Below are 22,536 nucleotides of genomic sequence, written 5' to 3'. Positions count from 1 at the left end.
CCACACGTAGCAAGGGCGTGGCTGGGTCCGATGACACCAGAACGGGCTCCGTTCTGGACCGTCGACCAGGTGGCAGTAGTTGTAGTGACCGAGTAGTGGGAGTGACTCAGAGTGACACAGAGAGTTTAAAGGTCTCTGTAGCTAAAACCTATTGTCTTTTCCTGGGAAGGTTGATCCTCTGGATCAACTTTAGCAACTACAGAACTTACAGGTCGAACTTGATGGACACAAGTCTTTATTCGGCTTTACAAACTATGTATCACTATGTATGTGATGTCAAGTCATGTGGGAAAAGTCCTGCAACAACAAAAAGGGCCTGCACGCCTCCCATGTAGCAGCCCTTCCCCCCCGAAAGCCAGGCCTTTCCATCTAAACCGGTAACTGACTCTTATTAACTGCTTTATATCTTTTGTACTCCGGCTATTGTATTTGTAACTCTGACCACTGTGTATGTATAACCCTTATGTATAAAGTGTATTGTTTAGTGCGTCCTTAAGGCGATAAAATATATAATTTAACCTTGGGCTGTTCTTTTATCTTGATCCACGAATCTTACATCTGTTGTTCGGTCCATTCGAATACGCTACCGGGCTGGTTTCTAGCCCGGTATAAGTCCGTTATATCAAATAGAAACTTGTGGCAGCTCTCCCAGGCCGACCAGGCTCTGCTTCACTGGAGCTAGTGAAGGAGCCTCTCAGTCTGTCAGGGGTGTGAGCGAGTGTGGTGCCACGTCAGTGACGGAGTGGACCACCTCTTCTCACTCCCTGGTGCCTTAATGTACCCATGTGGACAGGGGGTATCAGTGTAGAACTGTACAAATCTTACCTTACGCGACCTTGAGGGGGGTGCATAACGTCACGTTGGTGCAAAGGGTAGATCCACATCACGTTCTCCCTCTGGCATAGTGTGATGTCAGGCAGGTGGTGGCAGCGGCGAGATTCTGTGGAGTCTCCCTGCTGCCATTTCATCGCAACTCCTTTGTGGCATCGGTTCCTGGGCAGCGCTATTGTTACATTCACGCCTGGATCTTACGGCGTGGTTAGTGGTCCCACTGGGCCACGGGCCGAGGAGTGCCTGGTGGGGCGTAACTAGGGGCCTCACCAGATCTGACCCCGGATGCACGGTGGCTTTACGACTCTGCGATCCGGAGGAGGAACGAGAGAGGTGACCCAGGTTCTACTCCAGTGCAGACCGCAGTCACACAGCTGTTGTCCCACACCGGGGCACACAGGTTCTGCTGGTGAGCTGGTAGGCAGGCACAGGTGGGCATGGCTGATAGGCAGGCAGGCCAGCACGGTAGTCAGGCTGGCCGGCAGGCTGGTGGGCACGGCAGGCAGGCTGGATAGGGACCTGTACAAACTGGGTTATAGGAAAGGAACCACAGGTTCAGACTGAAGCGGAGCGGAACTGCAGGTACGCATTGGAGCGGAGTGGAAACGCAGGTACGGACTGGAGCGGAAATGCAGAAACGGACTGGAGTGGAGTAGAACCGCAGGTAAGGACTGGAGCGGAACCGCAGGTAAGGACTAGAGCGGGAATGCCGCAAGCACGGCTGGGCAGGAATGCCGTAGATGCGGCCAGGCGAGCACAGGGAGATTTTGAGTACGCAGGAGATGAATACGAAGACAGGGAGACAGGACAGATAGAGCCAGATTCACACAGGGTACTTACAATGAAGTAGTGAGCGGACACAGAACTCACAAACAGAAGTGCAGAGACAACAGGTTGGAGTTAGGTGCAGATTCAGACACTGCAGGTAAGGAGGGAGGTACTGGAGTAGACACAGGAGGTAAAGGAAAAGATCTAACATAGAAGCAAATGAGAAATAGGCTAGGACACAGAACAGACGAGAATGAGATACAGGTACAAGCCTGGGCACCCAGCCCCCAGGGTGGCGTAAACCGACTAGAAGACACAGGTATAGGTAACAGGCCAGGGTATATAGCCCCCAGGGTGGCAGAACAAGATGGATACAGGACCGGACAGTTGCACATAGCACACTGAGAGAAAGTGATGCTCAGGCACCTCCCAATGGGTAGAGGGGATTTAAGTATCCAGTGCCTCACAGCAATAGGCTGGGGACAGATTAGGAACGCGCGCATTGTTCCTTTAAGACCCAGGAAGTGCTGGCGCCGCCGCCCTAAACCTGCAGACGAGACATGCACACAGCAGACATAGGAACACAGTGCGCAGCCTGGACTCGTGAGTAAGTTGGCGGCCTTGCATGGTGGGAGATGAAAAGCCATGCTGGCACACCGCCAGGGATGTTACAGCTATCGATTACCAATTCCCATTATCCATCATCAAAACAAACACGGCCCTTCTGGCATAATGGGAAAACAAAATAAAATGTGTAGCTCAGTCTACACGTCTGCTGGGATCTGCCCGTTCAGGGTTAGCAAACACAGTTCAGTTTGGCAACACACGAGCGCTTCTCTGGAGTTAGCCTCTTCAGACACACTGAACAACTAATGATTCTAACGGCTGGTTATTTATATCTCAGACCACATCCTTGGGTGGAGAAAACGTGAGTGACCTCCCATCCACTCTATGGTCGTTCACAAAAAACCCAGCCCTTTAAAATGGCCGATTAACCTCTCTCAACACATAGAATGCTGGAAAAAAACTTCTAAGGTTCAAATCACTGAGGCTAATAGCCTCAGTGAAACATATCTCCCCTCCAGTACTTTGCCAGTGACTCTGTCACACTGTATATAGAGAAATATGAGACAATATAGAGATTAAAAATACACTTTATTAGATCGCAATTGAAAACACATAAAAATACAAAAAGCCATTTAAGAGGGATAAATGTAATAAAAAGATTCAATGGAATGGGGCATATGCATGAGCCTTGGATAAGTCCTAAGCATACAGCCTTAAAAGGGTATTCTCATCTTCAAAATGCTATTCCAAAATATAGTAGGTATAATAATACTAGTAATAGCAAATACCTCAATTAGAAATGTGGTATAGTTCTCCTGATTCTCTGTTCCTTACCCCATGTGCATGGCATTGCAGTAACTTAGGTATCCATGGTTATGACCACTAGCAACTAAATGTCACTATATAAGTTGTAGTAACCATGGATACTTAAGGTACTTCAATGGCCTGCAAATGGGGTAAGCAACATAGTGAATCAGAAGAACTATACTACATTTCTAATTGGAGATATTTGCTCATATTATTATTATTATTACATCTATACTACATATTGGGATAGTTTCTCGGAGATGGGAATACCCCATCCTACATGTTTTTATGGCGTGTATTTTTATCTGTTGCTGTAGATTGTAATGTAATAAAGCTTATTTTTAATCCTCCCTTTATTGCCTCGAACTTTTCTGCGTATATGTATTATGTTCGTCGATGGTACGTACCATTCAGTACCATGGGATTTGTGCACAGGTGGCTCACTACTGTCTTAGGTCATAGTTTCATTATACTTTGATTTGTATAGAATTATGTATAGAGAAATGTTATAAAATATAAGGCATTGATATTGAAAAATAATAAAATCAGATTTATTCTTGGCAGATGACTGTGGTGTCAAACCAGATACCCATGAAAAGCGTGCCATTATTCCAGCTATACCTCCAGCCCTTCAGCGCAAAAATCAGTCATCTGAGCCTTTTCAATCCGTCATCTATTTGGATTCATCACAGACTGTTAAGCAAAATGAAAGCCAGAGAAGGGATGTCGAACATCAAATAATTCCCCCAGGGAAGAAACCATTTTCCTGTTCAGAATGTGGGAAATGTTTCGAATATAAATCTAAATTCCATAGACATCAGAGAATTCACACAAGAGAAAAGCCGTTTTCATGTTCAGAATGTGGGAAATGTTTTATATATAAATCTAAATTGCTTACACATCAGAGAATTCACACAGGAGAAATGCCATTCTCATGTTCAGAATGTGGGAAATGTTTTAACCATAAGTCAAATTTACTTGTACATTACAGAAGTCACACAGGGGAGAAACCATATTCATGTTCAGAATGTGGGAAATATTTTAAACATAAATCACATTTCCATATACATCAGCGAATTCACACAGGAGAAAAACCATTTTCATGTTCAGAATGTGGGAAATGTTTTAACCGTAAGTCAAATTTCATTATACACTACAGAAGTCACACAGGGGAGAAGCCATATTCATGTTCAGAATGTGGGAAATGTTTTATCAAGAAACTAGATCTAATTAACCATCAAAGAATTCACACAGGAGAGAAGCCATATTCGTGTCCAGAATGTGGGAAATGTTTCAAACAGAAATCAGATCTTCTTAAACATCAAAAAATTCACACTGGAGAAAAGCCATATTCATGTTCAGAATGTGGGAAACGTTATAGTTCGAATTCAAAACTTGTTGCACATCAGAGATCTCATACAGGGGAGAAACCATTTTTATGTTCAGAATGTGGGAAATGTTTTACGCAGAAATCAGATCTTTTTAAACATCAGAGAATTCACACAGAGGTAAAGGCACATTTATGTCCAGAATGTGGAAAAGGTTTTAACCACAAATCAGATCTTCTTGAACATCAAAGAATTCACACTGGAGAGAAGCCATATTCATGTCCTGAATGTGGGAAAGGTTATTCCCGGAAATCATATCTTCTTCATCATCTAAAAACTCATGTAGGGATATAGCAATTTCCTTGTTTAATAAAATCATTTTATTGGCAAATTTTACAAGAAAAGAAATCCAACAGTTACAGTCAAATTAAAGTCACAGTTTTAGAAGAGAGAGAAACCATTTTCAGCACTAAATGATGATTAGGAAATAGAGATGAATGAATTTTCCATTAGTCTGTATTAGTAGTTTAGGGCTTAGCTAGTGATAGATAAAAACATTAGGACAAATAGGCGTGGTGGGCCTAATAGTGTGTAAGGTATAGGTTAGGATACAGTTAAGTGTTTGGGACCAGCCCAGCATTGGAGGGGGTAGGTCAAGCAAAAAGGGGAATCACTTCCTGGTTTAGTTAGATAGAAAAAGTATTAGGTTCGTGTCAAGTTTGAGGTTCAAGCTGCAGAGGGCTGGGGGCACGTAGAGTCTATATCGTTTTGGCAGCATGAGACTGTACCAAATTTTCTGCGGAAATTCCTGCAACGTACGGGGCCTGTGGCCCGAATTAGGCACTGAGAAGTGTGCCTTAATCCCTTCCACACAGAGGAAGCTGGACAGGGAAACGCGAGAGGGAAATGTAATGGATCTCGGGAGTGCTGTGGTGCCAGAAGGGAAATCCCTGGGGCTAACGAGGAACAAGCGTAGGGGTAGTCCGAGCGGAACGTAAGCAAGAGCTTGAAATGTACTATGTTACTGGAGCTGGAGGGTGGTGTGCCAGAAACTGCTTGTTACAGACTGTTGTATCTGAACTGTCCAGTAAAGTTTAACTTGTTATAACGAAACAGTTGTCCTCTGATGTGTGTGGCTGATCCTGAACCTAAGGACGTGGATACAGCGGAGATTTCTTTGCGGGGAAGATGCCACCAAAAAAGTTGTGGTACTGAAGGCCATACGCATGTGGTTCTTCCGGATCTGACCTTGATATATGGTAAAAGAGATGTTATAATGGGTCTCATCAGACCCCTCTCTCCCCCTTCCGCTGAGGTAAGAGGGAGACGGCTTATAAGATTTGATTCTAATCCAGTTTTAGCCTTCATTTCTGATGAGGGTCATATTTTTCCCAATGAACATTCCATAGAAGCTCACTGATCCTTCACTGACCTGCCTCCTATTTTACATAATTCATCTAGTATTGCGGGTCTAGGTAAAATAAGAGGCAAGTCAGTGAATGCCCAGTGACCTGTCATAAGAGCATAGAGATGAATAAGTAATCAGAGCACCAGATAGAGCCCACCCCACAGGCGGCCCCGGAGCGCGATGTGTGGCAGTGACCGGGATTGTATACGAGGGACGTTATATATCCCCCAGAATGTGTACAGAGACCTATTAAATCCATTGGAGTGCATTGCAGTCACAAACTCCCCTGCGGCTGCAATGCAGGAATGAAGGTGAGCATGGACCTGGTCAGGCTATCTGGCTAAGGCAGATAAGTAAAACCCGGCAGGGCCTTCATTTCTTGGAGGAGGCTACAGGAAGGCAGTGGGGCGGCCTCCTCCCTCCAACCCGGGTTTTCCAGTGGCTCTTGCCACAGGTCCTTTAAAAACCCTGCACTAAGGATTAGTGTTCTGCATTGGAACCTGCTAGGAGGATAGCAGGAAAGCTCGGCGGGCCTGTGAGTAGCTGAACCACCGCCTGGGAAGGCTCTGCACCCGTCAGGCTCTGAGCCGCCTGGCGCGGCCGTTGCCCACGGCAAAAGTTGTTTGACTCATGTAACCCGGCTGCGAACCGGAGAACTTTTCTGTTTACCCATGAGTTGCTGAATAAAGCTGTTTATGTTGGACTTGCTTGGGTCACTGACTCAGTTACTGCACGGTGTGAACACCGCCGCCCTGCAGCGAGCATATCATTATCTCCAAACTGAAAGTAAGGCTCCTCTTCTCCAAACCCAGGTACCATCCGCACATTGAAACGCATGGATTCCGCATGTACAGATGCAGTGATGCGGATTCTATGCGTTCTAATGCAAGTCAACGGCGGCGAAAACGCAGCGCTTCCACAAAATAATTGGTAGTGCTGAGGATTTTTCCGCAATGATAATCCGCAGCGGAAATTTCCGCAGTATGTGCATAGCACATGCAGATTATCATTGGGCAACATGGCAGGCCTTCTACCAAGCGTTTTTTAAGCGTTTCTGCAGCGGAATTGCCACTGCGAAAACGCTTAAAATAACGCATAGTGGGCACACAGCCTAAAGATTACATAAGAACCACAGGACGGATTTCATCAATCCAGGTATCAATTTAATCAATGTAATGGCGCTCACCTGACAGTGTATGTAGTTTACTGAGCACAATCCTGCTGACAGGTGGCTCTGCATACTCCACCTTGCTCCTTGGGGGAACCATGACCCGGGCCATTCGTATAGATCAAAGATTTCGGGAGAGATGTGGTGAGCAAAAGAGGGTTTCGGTCATTCCTCTAGAGTCCATCCACTTACCTGAGGCGGAACATATGGAGGTTGGAGCTTCCATCACTCAGGCCATGAGAGGAGACGTCGGAGTGTTCTCAGACTGGACATTTCCTTAAGAACACGTGGCACGCCCGCAAGCAAGCAGGCCAAACAAGCCGAAGGGAAACGTCTAAGTTTGGGTGATTGTCAAGCAGGTCACCCAGTCTTCTAGGTACCCTTTTACTCCTCAGACAAGATACTGTTAAACATTGAGCTACTTTTTAAAAACCAATGGTTATCTGCGTTAGCTTTCATTGGCTTTGGGTCTGCTGTCAATTTCATTGATTCTGGACTGATTCAGAAATTAGGGTTAGGGACAGTTAGGTTGGAAAGACCTATTCAAATTTTTGCTATTGACAAGACATTGTTACTTTGAACTCTTGTCCAGCTGGTTATGGTGGAGTTCACACTTAGAGTGAGAACACTTCACTCTAAGTCCATCTCCTGCCATGCACTGGATACTTTACCTGCTGGGTTGGCATTGGAGTTTCCATGGTTATGTATTCACAATTCTATTATTGATTGATGTTGGAAGGATATTGTTAAATTGAGCCGCAATTGTTATAAGAAATGTCTTAGCTCTGTACAAATTTGCTCCGCTAGTCCGGAAGTTCTGCCTGGGTACCTGAAGGACTTCGGAAATGTATTCTTGGAAAAAGAGGTGAAGATACTACCCCCACATCGTCCTTATGATTGTACTATTGATCTTGTTATTTATCCCATATTACCTAAAACTCAGCTGTATAATTTTTTGGTACCTGAAGGTACTGCCATGAAAGAATCTGTAAATTATAGTTTATGGAAAGGTCATATCCATACTTCCTCCCCTGTAGCAGCTGGAGTTTTCTTTGTTAGAAAGAAAGATGGTGGCCTCTGTCCTAGTCTTGATTACCGGGAATTAAACAAGATTACGGTTCAAGATACCTACCCACTTCCACTCATCCCTGACCTACATAATCAGCTTATGGGGGCTAAGTGGTTTTCTAGGGTGGCTTATAATTTAATACAAATTCGGGAGGGTGATGAGTGGAAGATGGTGTTTTTAACATCCAAGGACCTTTTTGAAAATCTCGTCATGCCTTTTGGGATAGCCAATGCGTCAGTGGTATTTCCAAATTTTTTAAACAATATATTTTCTGATATTATTGGAAGGTTTATTGTGGTTTATTGCAGATCTTAAGTGTTGGTCGCAGATGCTATTGGGGCATTTGATAAATTGAAAGAGTGTTTCATGTCCGCTCCAGTTTTAATACAATCCAATCTCCAGGAGCCGTTCATTATGGAGGTGGATGCTTCAGAGATCAGAGTAGGGGCTGTATTATGTCAAGGTTCCAAGACTCTAACCAACTTGCCACCATCTGCTGAGAGAAATTATGATGTTGGTAATCGTGAACTACTCGCGGTTAAATTAGCTTTTGAAGAATGGAGATATTTTTTGAGGGGGCAGTTCATCAAGTCACGGTAGTGACAGATCATAAAAATTTAGCCTATATTGAATCAGCTAAACGATTAAGCCCTAGGCTGGCCAGATTGTCCTTATTCTTTTCTAGATTTAATTTTTCTATAACGATCAGACCAAGGTCCAAGAATTTGAAGGCAGATGCTTTATCACGCAGCCTTGATTCAGGCCCCAGAACCACCATCCTCCATTTTTCCTCAGGGTATTATGGTTTCTATGGTATCTTCGGAGTTGGATGTGGATGTCCCAGCCGTTGGCTCCTTCCGCTACTGTAAGTTCCAAATTATTTTTGCCAGTCTATCTAAGATCACGCCTATTTCAGGAGTTTCATGATTCCGTCTTGAGTGGTCATCCTGGGGTCACAGCTACATGGAAAGCTATTGCTAGACTCTTTTGGTGCCCGTCCATGTATAATGATATTAAAAATTTTGTATCTGCTTGTGAAACTTGCGCACAAACTAAAGTCTGTCGTAATTGGCCGGGGAATTGGTTCCACTGCCAATTCCAGAAAGACCGTGGACTCATTTGTACATGGATTTCATTACTGATTTACCTTTGTCTGGAGGCAAGACTGTAATTTGGGTGGTAGCTGACCATTTCAGTAAACAAGCTCGCTTTGCTCCATTATCAGGGTACCTAATGCTGAAACGCTTTCCAGGTTGTTTATTAATCATGTGGTGAGATTGATCTTTTGTTACCTGACCGTGGACCTCGTTGTAACCATCTCTTTAACCCCTTTGTTCTGATCCGATATCTTCCTGGTGTTTTGACCTTGGACTGTTACCTGACTACTCCTTTGTCTCTTCCTTCTGTTTATAATGTACTCTCCTGGCTTTTGACCATGGACTCCTTGACTATCTAGACTCACGGCTTTTCCGTAAGAAGTGACTCAGCGTTACAGAATCTCTCTGAACATTGTATCTGACAGGGGGTGCAATTTGTCTCCAAATTTTGGAGAGCGTTTTCTAAGAAATTGGGGATTGATTTGCCATTCTCCTCTGACTACCACAATGAAGCCAACAGTCGGACAGAGAGGACAAATCAATCTTTGGAACAGATTTTCAATCCGGTTGCATTCAGATTAAAATGTCCCCAGTCTTTCCATGTCCCTAAGGTGTTCCCCAGATCCCTGTTAAAAAAAATGTGCCCTTTCTGTGTTGTCTGCCTCGCCTCTGCCTCCTGGGTATGGGGACCTTGAAAATAAGCAACAAATCAATGACATCAGAAGCTGTTCACCCTTTAACAGACGATAGCAGGCACAATACTTCTGGTACAATTCTTCTGCTCCGTCTTTTTGAGAATTAAATACGGCAATGGTATAGGTACAATTCAAGAGTGACAAAGTACTTCTCGAGTTTTCTCGGTCTGTTCCCACTTTCTTTATCCTCCACTTCCTCCTAGTAGGAATAGGACCTCTCTAAACCTCCAGGACTGGTTCACATGATGCCTTATGTAACCCACTCCTTCTAGCTGCCTAGGGGAATTACATCTTCCTCAGCTGTTTATGCTAAAGCAGGTACTCACTGATGGTGAAAGGAACCTTCTTAGTACTCCTTCAATCTGGACGTTTAGAAATCAGTTAATGTTGAACTTTTCCTGGAACAGGAACTTGCCATCCTTAGAACTTTTGTGGCTAATCACACTTTCTCTCACTTGTGGCTAGCTCCAAACCAGCAATGCTTCTTATCGCTTTAGCAGTTATTCATCAACTGCTTAACAATCAGGAACTAGTTTCCTATGTGCCCATGTAACTCCTCCCAACCTGGGCTGGCACTAACTGTTAATCCTGTCCTAGGATAACTACAGCTGTAGAACACGGTGTATGTAAAATCACAAAACTTACGACAGATAGAACAGCAGGTCGATACACTAATATATGAAAAGTCTTCTGAGAGGGTGTTTGGATGACTTCTCCACTTTTACAGAAGCAATGTCAATATCATGCGGTATATTTCTATGTAAAGAAACCGCGTCAAATGTTACACACCTGTCAGTAGTGCACGACTGCACCGAGCTTAAAATGTTATTCAGGCTAGGTTCCCTTTAAAGGAGCCACTATCAGTAGGATCAACCCTCCTCTAATCTGTCTATATGGGCATGTAGGTCATAGAATGATGAATAAAATGGAACCTTGATATCTGCGATCCGATGTCTTATTCCAGAGAAATCCTACGTTTTTCTTAATATGTTAATGAGCTGTTTAGATCTATGGGCCGGACCGAGATCTCCCTGAGAATCTGTGTACAGAGCTAATTTTAAATTAAGGGGGAGTCACCAATGTGAGACATGTAGACGAGGAGAGCAAACTGTCAGTCGTTACATGTGTCACACTGGTGAAGGGGGGCGCAGGGCTTGGTGCTATGGGCCGCAACTTTGCCCTGAAACCCTTCTTCTAAACTCATTTGTCGTACAGGAGTCCTTGATACCTCCCCGTCCATGGAACTGCACACATAATAGAAGACTTCTGGTCCGATTTAACACGTTCAGCTTTACTGTGCAATTTGGATACATGTGATTGACGCACCCCCTGGGCCGTGGGGCACCCGGAGCCGGGCCAGTAGATGCTGGGAGTTGTAGTCATCGTGGCGGTAACCCGGTCCGTGACCCAGGGCGGTCAAACCAAGGTAGTCTATGTGTATCTGGTTTAAATAGTCCGACTGCGCCACCTGTGGAGTGCAGTTATTGGGAACCGCCTCCGCGAAGCAGTCCACTGAAGCTGGTGATATGTGCAGCAAGGTGATGTAACTCCCCACAGGAAGAGTGGAGCTTCAGGGCAGCGTGTATGGAGGATGGTGGTGATAGTGCCTGGATCAATAATGATAACACGGAGTCTTTGCAGTGCAGTCCAAGGGTCTTTACTGGTGGTGATTATATAGGCCCCAACGGGAGTACTTGCTAGGGATGAGGGCCTGGTCAGTCTGGGAGCAATCCTAGAATTCCCCTGGTCAGGTGGAGTTGTAGGCCTGCCGTACTGACTGAACTCTTTGGCTATCCCGCTTATAGTCGTGTTGTAGCCCACGTCCCTGAGTGTGACGTGCTGCTCACCCGTATGGCTGGCGACTCGGATCCCGTGTATTCCTCGCTCCTCTGTGGTGGTACTGGTCCTTTCGTGTGGCTGAGCCTCCGGGCTTCTGTTGGGCCAGGAGACCTGAAATCCCCTGCCCTGCGGTATCTGCTGCTGCGCTTGAAGGGTCCCACAGCCTCGGACTCCGGTGTCCGGTCTTCTGTATGTCCTCCAGCTAGGACGAGCTCTGCCAGCTCCAGTCCTCAGCTCCTTGCTCCTCGTGTCCTCAACTCGACTACAGCCCTGTCTCTGTCTGACCTAACCCCGCCTCCAGATCCAGTTATATAGGGCAGGATCCTCCCCTTTTCTGGCCTGGAGCAGGAGGTGTTGCATGTAGTGTGTTCCCTGACCAGGAAACTCCTGTTTTGCTCCCAGACATGGTATTACTACCACTGTGGCAACCAGACCCCCTGGGGTGCCACATGATTGCGGCAGACAGAATGAGACAGAGTCCCCTCCGGTTGATGTTTCCTTTGTCCAGTGGACTATCAGTCCTTTCCTCCATTCTGCCCGACCTGCCCCCCACCTCAACAGCTTCTGTTAGAAACAGGGAGTTTCTTTCTGGCATTACAGCTTTCCTGAGGACCACCATCTTTCCCTCTCACTGTGACCCGGCTGGCCTCTTCCTCACAGAGAAGACAGAGACATGGAATCTGATACCTCTTCTGGGCCCTAGGCCCAAAACCGACCCAGGATCTGTCCTCAGACTGTTTTGGAGACTTGTAACTTACAAGACACCTCACTGCTGCTGCATCCACTGATCTTGAACCTGTCACAACTGTCACTGTCTGAGACTTCCTCTCCTGGAACTCCTGACTAGGAAGTACTTCCCCGTTTTATCTGATCTACCCCTTCCCAAAATGTGGGCTATTCCCAGCTTTTAACTATCTCTTACCCAAACTGTATATCCCTATGCCTTCCACTGGTTCCCCTATGGACAGCCCTCCCCTATGCCCGGGAACGGCCTTGAGGTAAAACCTACAGGAAAATCAAGACACAAACCGGCCATAAAGTTAAAAACAGATTTATATCGAAACGCATAAACATGAAACATTACTATACAATTTAACTCTTCTTGACTCGGCGTGTTCTTTTCACCTCCCTTATACTGGTAATATCCCCCTTCATTTAAAAAATGCTCTAGTAGCAGGAGATCTATGTCCGGCCCATAGAGCTTAACAAACCTCATACGAATCGTCCATATTGCATCTTTTTTTCATGGAGGGTCCTGCTGCCTGACTAAGCGCAGGAGCCCACTGCATTACCAAAGCTTTAAACCGCTGAAATCAAGTGAGATTTTGAAATCCCTCAGATATGCAAAACAAGCACATAGAAGAAGGCATGACAAACTTAAAACAGTGGCCGCCATCTTTTAAAATCCAGTATACCGGCTCAGTCTCGAGATAACACACAGAAGACCTTCTTACCTCCACACACACAGACCATATGTCAAACAGACTACATTTTACCCTGTGAACCACACTCAGGGCTGGGGTAGGTGGACAGCCAGACCTGCCCATCTCTCAGGCTGCCCGTAAAAGCTGGCCCACGATGCGCAAAACAAGCCTCTTAGTACTACAGTTGTGCTCAAAAATTTACACATCCCAGCAGAATTTTTCTTTTCTTGGCCTTGTTTCAAAGAATATGAATGATAACAAAAAAACTTTTTCTCCACTCATGGTTGGGTGAAGCCATTTATTGTCAAACTACTGTGTTTTCTCTTTTTAAATCATAATGACAACCAAATGACCCTGATCAAAAGTTTACATACCCCAGTTCTTAATACCGTGTATTGCCCCCTCTAACATCAATGACCGCTTGAAGTCTTTTGTGGTAGTTGTGGATGAGGTTCTTTATTTTCTCAGATGGTAAAGCCCATACTTCTTGGCAAAAAGCCTCCAGTTCCTGTAAATTCCTGGGCTGTCTAGCATGAACTGCACGCTTGAGATCTCCCCAGAGTGGCTCAATAATATTGAGGTCAGGAGACTGAGATGGCCACTCCAGAAGCTTCACTTTGTTTTGCTGTAGCCAATGACAGGTCGACTTGGCCTTATGTTTTGGATCGTTGTCATGTTGGAAGTACGTCCCATACGCAGCTTCCGGGCTGATGAGTGCAAATTTGCCTCCAGTATTTGTTGATAACTTGCTGCATTCATCTTTCCTTCAACTTTTACCAAGTTCCTGTGCCTTTGTAGCTCACACATTCCCAAAACATCAGCGATCCATGCTTTACAGTAGGAATGGTGTTCCTTTCATCATAGGCCTTGTTGACCTCTCTCCAAATTTAACGTTTATGGTTGTGGCCAAAAAGTTCAATTTTGGTCTCATCACTCCAAATTACCTTGTTCCAGAAGTTTTGAGGCTTGTCTCTGTGCTGTTTAGCGTATTGTAGGCGAGATACTTTGTGGCATTTGCACAGTAATGGCTTTCTTCTGGTGACTCGACCATGCAGCCCATTTTTCTTAAAGTGCCTCCTTATTGTGCATTTTGAAACAGCCACATCACTAGTTTTCTGAGAGTCCTGTATTTCAGCTGATGTTATTTGTGGGTTTTTCTTTATATCCCGAACAACTTTCCTGGCCGTTGTGGCCGAAATTTTTGTTGGTCTACCTGACCATGGTTTGGTTTTTACAGAGCCCCTGATTTTCCATTTGTTAATCACAGTTTGAACGCAGCTGACTGGCATTATCAATTTCTTGGATATCTTTTTGTATCACTTTCCTGTGTTATACAGTTCAACTACCTTTTCCCGTAGGTCCGTTGACAATTCTTTTGCTTTCCCCAAGACTCACAATCCAGAAATGTCAGTGGCTGGATGAAAGATGCAAGAGTCTGTCTGGATCCCAAAAACTCACTCAGCTTTTATCCACACACACTGATTACAAGCAAATAGGTCACAGGTGAAGATGTTACCTTTAGTAGCCATTCAAACCAATTTGTGTCAAATTCTGTGCATGTTATCAGGCCAAATCACCAGGGTATGTGAACTTTTGATCAGGGTCATTTGGATGTTTTTGGTTGTCATTAAGATTTAAAAAGAGAAAACACAGTAGTTTGACAATAAATGGCCTCACCCAACCAATAACCATGAGTGGAGAAAAAGTTTTTTGTTATCATTCATATTCTCTGAAACAAGGCCAAGAAAGCAAAAATTCTGCCGGGGTATGTAAACTTTTGAGCACAACTGTATGTGCACTAGGGCAATACTCCAGGTTTACATCACAGAGGACAACCACCTCTGTGATACATACCTCCCATCAAGTATGTGTCTGGTAGCCATCTTACATACCTCCCCCCTCTACCTAAAGTTGTGGGGCTTGGCACCTTCTACTTCCAGGCATAGGATTCTCGAGAGGGCATCGGCATTACCATGCAGCTTCTCGACTCTATGTTCAGTGGAAGCTGAAATCCTGCAGGGCTAGAAACCAGCGGGTAACTCGAGCATTTTTCCCCTTTTTCTCCCTCATTCGTCTGAGTTGGGGATGGTCTGATACTAATTTAAATTTTCGCCCTAACAGATAGTATCGTAATGTGTCCATTGTCCACTTTATAGCCAAACATTCCTTTTATACAATGGAATAATTCTGCTCACATGCCAACAGCTTCCTACTCGGGTAGAGAACAGGGTGCTCCTCCCCATGTACACCTGAGAAAGGACGGCTCCCTGTCTTGCCATGGCTTCATAAGATTGATGTGGTACACTTGGTATGGTTTTCGTCTTTCTGGTTGATGAACCTTGTAGTTCACTTAACCAAACTTCTCTACCTTCTCATAGGAGCCTTGCCATTTGGCCAAGAACTTACTCTCCACTGTGGGAATTAGTACGAGGGCTCTTTCCCAGGGCTGAACTGACTCACCATGGCTGACCGGTTGTAGACCCTAGCTTGAGCCTCCTGTGCCTGGAGATGTCCTTTTAGTATGGGTATCACCTTTGCAATACTCTCTTGCATTTGGATGACGTGTTTAATGATGCTGCGGTGGGGCATGACTTCAGCTTCCCAGGTTTCCTTCACTATATCAAGGAAACTTCGTGGATTTCAGCTATACAGAAGTTCAAACGGAGAGAATCTGGTACATGCTTGTGGAACCTCACGGATAGAAAAGAACAGATACGATAGGAGACAGTCCAAGTCTCAACCATCCTTCTCTATGACCTTCTTACGCATACTCTTCAAAGTTTTATTGAACCTTTCCACAAGGCCGTCCATCTGGGGATGGTACACGGACGTCTTCAGTTGTGTAATTTCCAAGGCCTTACACAGTTCCCTCATCACCTTACGCATAAAGGATGTTCCTTGATCGATCGGGATGTCCTTTGGTATCCGCTCCGTACACCTCGTACACACATGGCTCCGCTAAGTCCACCTCGTACACACACAGCTCCGCTCCGTACACCCGCAGCTCCGCTCCCTCCACCTCGTACACGCGCGGCTCCGCTCCCTCCACCTCGTACACGCGCGGCTCCGCTCCCTCCACCTCGTACACGCGCGGCTCCGCTCCCTCCACCTCGTACTCGCGCGGCTCCGCTCCGTCAACCTCGTACACGCGCGGCTCCGCTCCCTCCACCTCGTACACGCGCGGCTCTGCTCCGTACACCTCGTACACACGCGGCTCTGCTCCGTACACCTCGTACACACGCGGCTCTGCTCCGTACACCTCGTACACACGCGGCTCTGCTCCGTACACCTCGTACACACGCGGCTCCGCTCCGTACACCTCGTACACACGCGGCTCCGCTCCGTACACCTCGTACACACGCGGCTCCGCTCCGTACACCTCGTACACGCGCGGCTCAGCTCCGTACACCTCGTACACGCGCGGCTCTGCTCCGTACACCTCGTACACACGCGGCTCTGCTCCGTACACCTCGTACACACGCGGCTCTGCTCCGTACACCTCGTACATACGCGGCTCCGCTCCGTACACCTCGTACACGCGCGGCTCCGCTCCGTACACCTCGTACACACACGGCTCTGCTCCGTACACCTCGTACACACACGGCTCTGCTCCGTACACCTCGTACATACGCGGCTCTGCTACATCCACACTGCAAACCCCTCCTGACCCCACACATAAACTTCAGCTCATCCAGCACCATGACAACCAGCACAGCAGAGTCCTGCATCCACTGAGGCCCCTGATCATGTGACCCCTGACTCCTCCCCTCCTGTGACCTCATCACAGGTCCTGTGCGCAAAGAGCAGCCATATATGTGGAGGCGGCTCTGCAGGTGGAGGTATGTGGTGGGGGCTCTGCAGGTGGAGGTGTGTGGTGGCGGCTCTGCAGGTGGAGGTGTGTGGTGGCGGCTCTGCAGGTGGAGGTATGTGGTGGGGGCTCTGCAGGTGGAGGTGTGTGGAGGCGGCTCTGCAGGTGGAGGTGTGTGGAGGCGGCTCTGCAGGTGGAGGTGTGTGGTGGCGGCTCTGCAGGTGGAGGTGTGTGGTGGCGGCTCTGCAGGTGGAGGTGTGTGGTGGCGGCTCTGCAGGTGGAGGTGTGTGGTGGCGGCTCTGCAGGTGGAGGTGTGTGGTGGCGGCTCTGCAGGTGGAGGTGTGTGGAGTCTCCATTACTCTCTAGCAGGATTTCTTTCTTTCTCACTTACATTGTGTCTCTATACTTTTCTTGTGTCATTCGTTCTTCATGTAATAAGGAATCATACAGACGCTCAGGAGGAGTCTGTGCCTCCAGCAGCCGCTCCCTGGATCACACGCAGCACATCGATGTCTTCCTGGACAATCCTTTTCCTTTTTTTCTCTAATTAATTGCTCGTTAATTTGAATAAATGAGTTTGGCCTGCAAATCGCTCGAGTAAGAAGTGAGAATCTCCCTAAATTATAGAATGAGTTCCTGTAACCTCACCAGAGATGAGCGAACCCATATGGTAAAGTTTAGGGTTCGTACCAGACGCCTAGTCTCCGGTACCGAAACCTGAACATGGACTTCCGTGTTACTGTTCGGGTTCGCCAGCCTAATAAAGCTTGTTGAAAGGCTGCAGCACAGCAAATGAACAATTTTTTTAGGCTTTGGGCACTTTTAGCCCAATCACAGCCATGCTACGTGTTGGCATGACTGTGATTGACCGGAACACCATGTGACCTGGCCTGTATTAAGGCCGGATCACACATCGCCATTCTGATGTCTGGTGCCCTCACAGCCTGGTGTACAATCCCATAAGAGCCTAGTGCGGTGTGCCATCACAGCCTGGTGTACAGTCCCATAAGAGCCTGGTGTGGTGTGCCCTCACAGCCTGGTGTACAGTCCCATAAGAGCCTGATGTGGTGTGCCCTCACAGCCTGGTGTACAGTCCCATAAGAGCCTGGTGCGGTGTGCCCTCACAGCCTGGTGTACAGTCCCATAAGAGCCTGGTGCGGTGTGCCCTCACAGTCTGGTGTACAGGCCCATAAGAGCCTGGTGCGGTATGCCCTCACAGCCTGGTGTACAGTCCCATAAGAGCCTGGTGCGGTGTGCCCTCACAGCCTGGTGTACAGTCCCATAAGAGCCTGGTGCGGTGTGCCCTCACAGCCTGGTGTACAGTCCCATAAGAGCCTGGTGCGGTGTGCCCTCACAGCCTGGTGTACAGTCCCATAAGAGCCTGGTGCGGTGTGCCCTCACAGCCTGGTGTACGATCCCATAAGAGCCTGGTGCGGTGTGCCCTCACAGCCTGGTGTACAGACCCATAAGAGCCTGGTGCGGTGTGCCCTCACAGCCTGGTGTACAGACCCATAAGAGCCTGGTGCGGTGTGCCCTCACAGCCTGGTGTACAGTCCCATAAGAGCCTGGTGCGGTGTGCCCTCACAGCCTGGTGTACAGTCCCATAAGAGCCTGGTGCGGTGTGCCCTCACAGCCTGGTGTACAGTCCCATAAGAGCCTGGTGCGGTGTGCCCTCACAGCCTGGTGTACGATCCCATAAGAGCCTGGTGCGGTGTGCCCTCACAGCCTGGTGTACAGACCCATAAGAGCCTGGTGCGGTGTGCCCTCACAGCCTGGTGTACAGACCCATAAGAGCCTGGTGCGGTGTGCCCTCACAGCCTGGTGTACAGTCCCATAAGAGCCTGGTGCGGTGTGCCCTCACAGCCTGGTGTACAGTCCCATAAGAGCCTGGTGCGGTGTGCCCTCACAGCCTGGTGTACAGTCCCATAAGAGCCTGGTGCGGTGTGCCCTCACAGCCTGGTGCGGTGTGCCCTCACAGCCTGGTGTACAGTCCCATAAGAGCCTGGTGCGGTGTGCCCTCACAGCCTGGTGTACAGTCCCATAAGAGCCTGGTGCGGTGTGCCCTCACAGCCTGATGTGGTGTGCCCTCACAGCCTGGTGTACAGTCCCATAAGAGCCTGGTGCGGTGTGCCCTCACAGCCTGGTGTACAGTCCCATAAGAGCCTGGTGCAGTGTGCCCTCACAGCCTGGTGTACAGTCCCATAAGAGCCTGGTGCGGTGTGCCCTCACAGCCTGGTGTACAGTCCCATAAGAGCCTGGTGCGGTGTGCTCTCACAGCCTGGTGTACAGTTCCGTAAGAGCCTGGTGCGGTGTGCCCTCACAGCCTGGTGTACAGTCCCATAAGAGCCTGGTGCGGTGTGCCCTCACAGCCTGGTGCGGTGTGCCCTCACAGCCTGGTGTACAGTCCCATAAGAGCCTGGTGCGGTGTGCCCTCACAGCCTGGTGTACAGTCCCATAAGAGCCTGGTGCGGTGTGCCCTCACAGCCTGATGTGGTGTGCCCTCACAGCCTGGTGTACAGTCCCATAAGAGCCTGGTGCGGTGTGCCCTCACAGCCTGGTGTACAGTCCCATAAGAGCCTGGTGCAGTGTGCCCTCACAGCCTGGTGTACAGTCCCATAAGAGCCTGGTGCGGTGTGCCCTCACAGCCTGGTGTACAGTCCCATAAGAGCCTGGTGCGGTGTGCCCTCACAGCCTGGTGTACAGTTCCATAAGAGCCTGGTGTACAGTCCTATAAGAGCCTGGTGCGGTGTGCCCTCACAGCCTGGTGTACAGTCCCATAAGAGCCTGGTGCGGTGTGCTCTCACAGCCTAGTGTACAGTCCCATAAGAGCCTGGTGCGGTGTGCCCTCACAGCCTGGTGTACAGTTCCATAAGATCCTGGTGCGGTGTGCCCTCACCGCCTGGTGTACAGTCCCATAAGAACCTGGTGCGGTGTGCTCTCATAGCCTGGTGCGGTGTGCCCTCACAGCCTGGTGTCCAGTTCCATAAGAGCCTGGTGCGGTGTGCCCTCACCGCCTGGTGTACAGTCCCATAAGAACCTGGTGCTGTGTGCCCTCACAGCCTGGTGTACAGTCCCATAAGAGCCTGGTGCGGTGTGCCCTCACAGCCTGGTGCGGTGTGCCCTCACAGCCTGGTGTACAGTTCCATAAGAGCCTGGTGTACAGTTCCATAAGAGCCTGGTGTACAGTTCCATAAGAGCCTGGTGCGGTGTGCTCTCACAGCCTGGTGTACAGTCCCATAAGAGCCTGGTGCTGTGTGCCCTCACAGCCTGGTGTACAGTCCCATAAGAGCCTGGTGTACAGTTCCATAAGAGCCTGGTGTACAGTTCCATAAGAGCCTGGTGCGGTGTGCTCTCATAGCCTGGTGCGGTGTGCTCTCACAGCCTGGTGTACAGTCCCATAAGAGCCTGGTGCTGTGTGCCCTCACAGCCTGGTGTACAGTCCCATAAGAGCCTGGTGTGGTGTGCCCTCACAGCCTGGTGTACAGTCCCATAAGAGCCTGGTGCGGTGTGCCCTCACAGCCTGGTGTACAGTCCCATAAGAGCCTGGTGCGGTGTGCCCTCACAGCCTGGTGCGGTGTGCCCTCACAGCCTGGTGTACAGTTCCATAAGAGCCTGGTGTACAGTTCCATAAGAGCCTGGTGCAGTGTGCTCTCACAGCCTGGTGTACAGTCCCATAACAGCCTGGTGCGGTGTGCTCTCATAGCCTGGTGCGGTGTGCCCTCACAACCTGGTGTACAGTCCTATAAGAGCCTGGTGCGGTGTGCCCTCACAGCCTGGTGCTGTGTGCCTTCACAGCCTGGTGTACAGTTCCATAAGAGCCTGGTGCGGTGCGCCCTCACAGCCTGGTGTACGATCCCATAAGAGCCTGGTGCGGTGTGCCCTCACAGCCTGGTGTACAGTCCCATAAGAACCTGGTGCGGTGTGCCCTCACAGCCTGGTGTACAGTCCCATAAGAGCCTGGTGCGGTGTGCCCTCACAGCCTGGTGTACAGTTCCATAAGAGCCTGGTGCGGTGCGCCCTCACAGCCTGGTGTACAGTCCCATAAGAGCCTGGTGCGGTGTGCCCTCACAGCCTGGTGTACAGTCCCATAAGAGCCTGGTGCGGTGTGCCCTCACAGCCTGGTGCGGTGTGCTCTCACAGCCTGGTGTACAGTTCCATAAGAGCCTGGTATACAGTCCCATAAGAGCCTGGTGCGGTGTGCTCTCATAGCCTGGTGCGGTGTGCCCTCACAGCCTGGTGTACAGTTCCATAAGATCCTGGTGCGGTGTGCCCTCACCGCCTGGTGTACAGTCCCATAAGAACCTGGTGCTGTGTGCCCTCACAGCCTGGTGTACAGTCCCATAAGAGCCTGGTGCGGTGTGCCCTCACAGCCTGGTGCGGTGTGCCCTCACAGCCTGGTGTACAGTTCCATAAGAGCCTGGTGTACAGTTCCAAAAGAGCCTGGTGCGGTGTGCTCTCACAGCCTGGTGTACAGTCCCATAAGAGCCTGGTGCTGTGTGCCCTCACAGCCTGGTGCTGTGTGCCCTCACAGCCTGGTGTACAGTCCCATAAGAGCCTGGTGCGGTGTGCCCTCACAGCCTGGTGCGGTGTGCCCTCACAGCCTGGTGTACAGTTCCATAAGAGCCTGGTGTACAGTCCCATAAGAGCCTGGTGCGGTGTGCTCTCACAGCCTGGTGTACAGTCCCATAAGAGCCTGGTGCGGTGTGCTCTCACAGCCTGGTGTACAGTCCCATAAGAGCCTGGTGCGGTGTGCTCTCACAGCCTGGTGCGGTGTGCCCTCACAGCCTGGTGTACAGACCCATAAGAGCCTGGTGCGGTGTGCCCTCACAGCGTGGTGTACAGTCCCATAAGAGCCTGGTGCGGTGTGCCCTCACAGCTTGGTGCGGTGTGCCCTCACAGCCTGGTGTACAGTCCCATAAGAGCCTAGTGCGGTGTGCCCTCACAGTCTTGTGTACAATCCCATAAGAGCCTGGTGCGGTGTGCCCTCACAGCCTGGTGTACAGTCCCATAAGAGCCTGGTGCGGTGTGCCCTCACAGCCTGGTGTACAGTCCCATAAGAGCCTGGTGCGGTGTGCCCTCACAGCCTGGTGTACAGTCCCATAAGAGCTTGGTGCGGTGTGCCCTCACAGCCTGGTGCGGTGTGCCCTCACAGCCTGGTGTACAGTCCCATAAGAGCCTGGTGCGGTGTGCCCTCACAGCCTGGTGTACAGTCCCATAAGAGCCTGGTGCGGTGTGCCCTCACCGCCTGGTGTACAGTCCCATAAGAGCCTGGTGCGGTGTGCCCTCACAGCTTGGTGCGGTGTGCCCTCACAGCCTGGTGTACAGTCCCATAAGAGCCTAGTGCGGTGTGCCCTCACAGTCTTGTGTACAATCCCATAAGAGCCTGGTGCGGTGTGCCCTCACAGCCTGGTGTACAGTCCCATAAGAGCCTGGTGCGGTGTGCCCTCACAGCCTGGTGTACAGTCCCATAAGAGCCTGGTGCGGTGTGCCCTCACAGCCTGGTGTACAGTCCCATAAGAGCTTGGTGCGGTGTGCCCTCACAGCCTGGTGCGGTGTGCCCTCACAGCCTGGTGTACAGTCCCATAAGAGCCTGGTGCGGTGTGCCCTCACAGCCTGGTGTACAGTCCCATAAGAGCCTGGTGCGGTGTGCCCTCACAGCCTGGTGTACAGTCCCATAAGAGCCTGGTGCGGTGTGCCCTCACAGCCTGGTGTACAGTCCCATAAGAG

The 22,536-nt window shown here is 49.3% G+C and overlaps 1 pseudogene; it reads left to right on the top strand.

Moving 5' to 3' along the window:
- The first annotated feature begins 3,767 nt into the window (after nt 1–3,767).
- Nucleotides 3,768–22,536, top strand: part of LOC141197717 (uncharacterized) — a 119,760-nt pseudogene continuing 100,991 nt past the window's right edge.

The sequence above is a fragment of the Phyllobates terribilis genome, unplaced genomic scaffold (assembly GCF_046119375.1).
Source record: "Phyllobates terribilis strain yellow unplaced genomic scaffold, ASM4611937v1 Scaffold_86__1_contigs__length_6382490, whole genome shotgun sequence".
NCBI lineage: Eukaryota > Metazoa > Chordata > Amphibia > Anura > Dendrobatidae > Phyllobates > Phyllobates terribilis.
The sequence above is the reverse complement of the archived record's forward strand: the minus strand, read 5'-3'. Positions and strand labels throughout refer to the sequence as shown.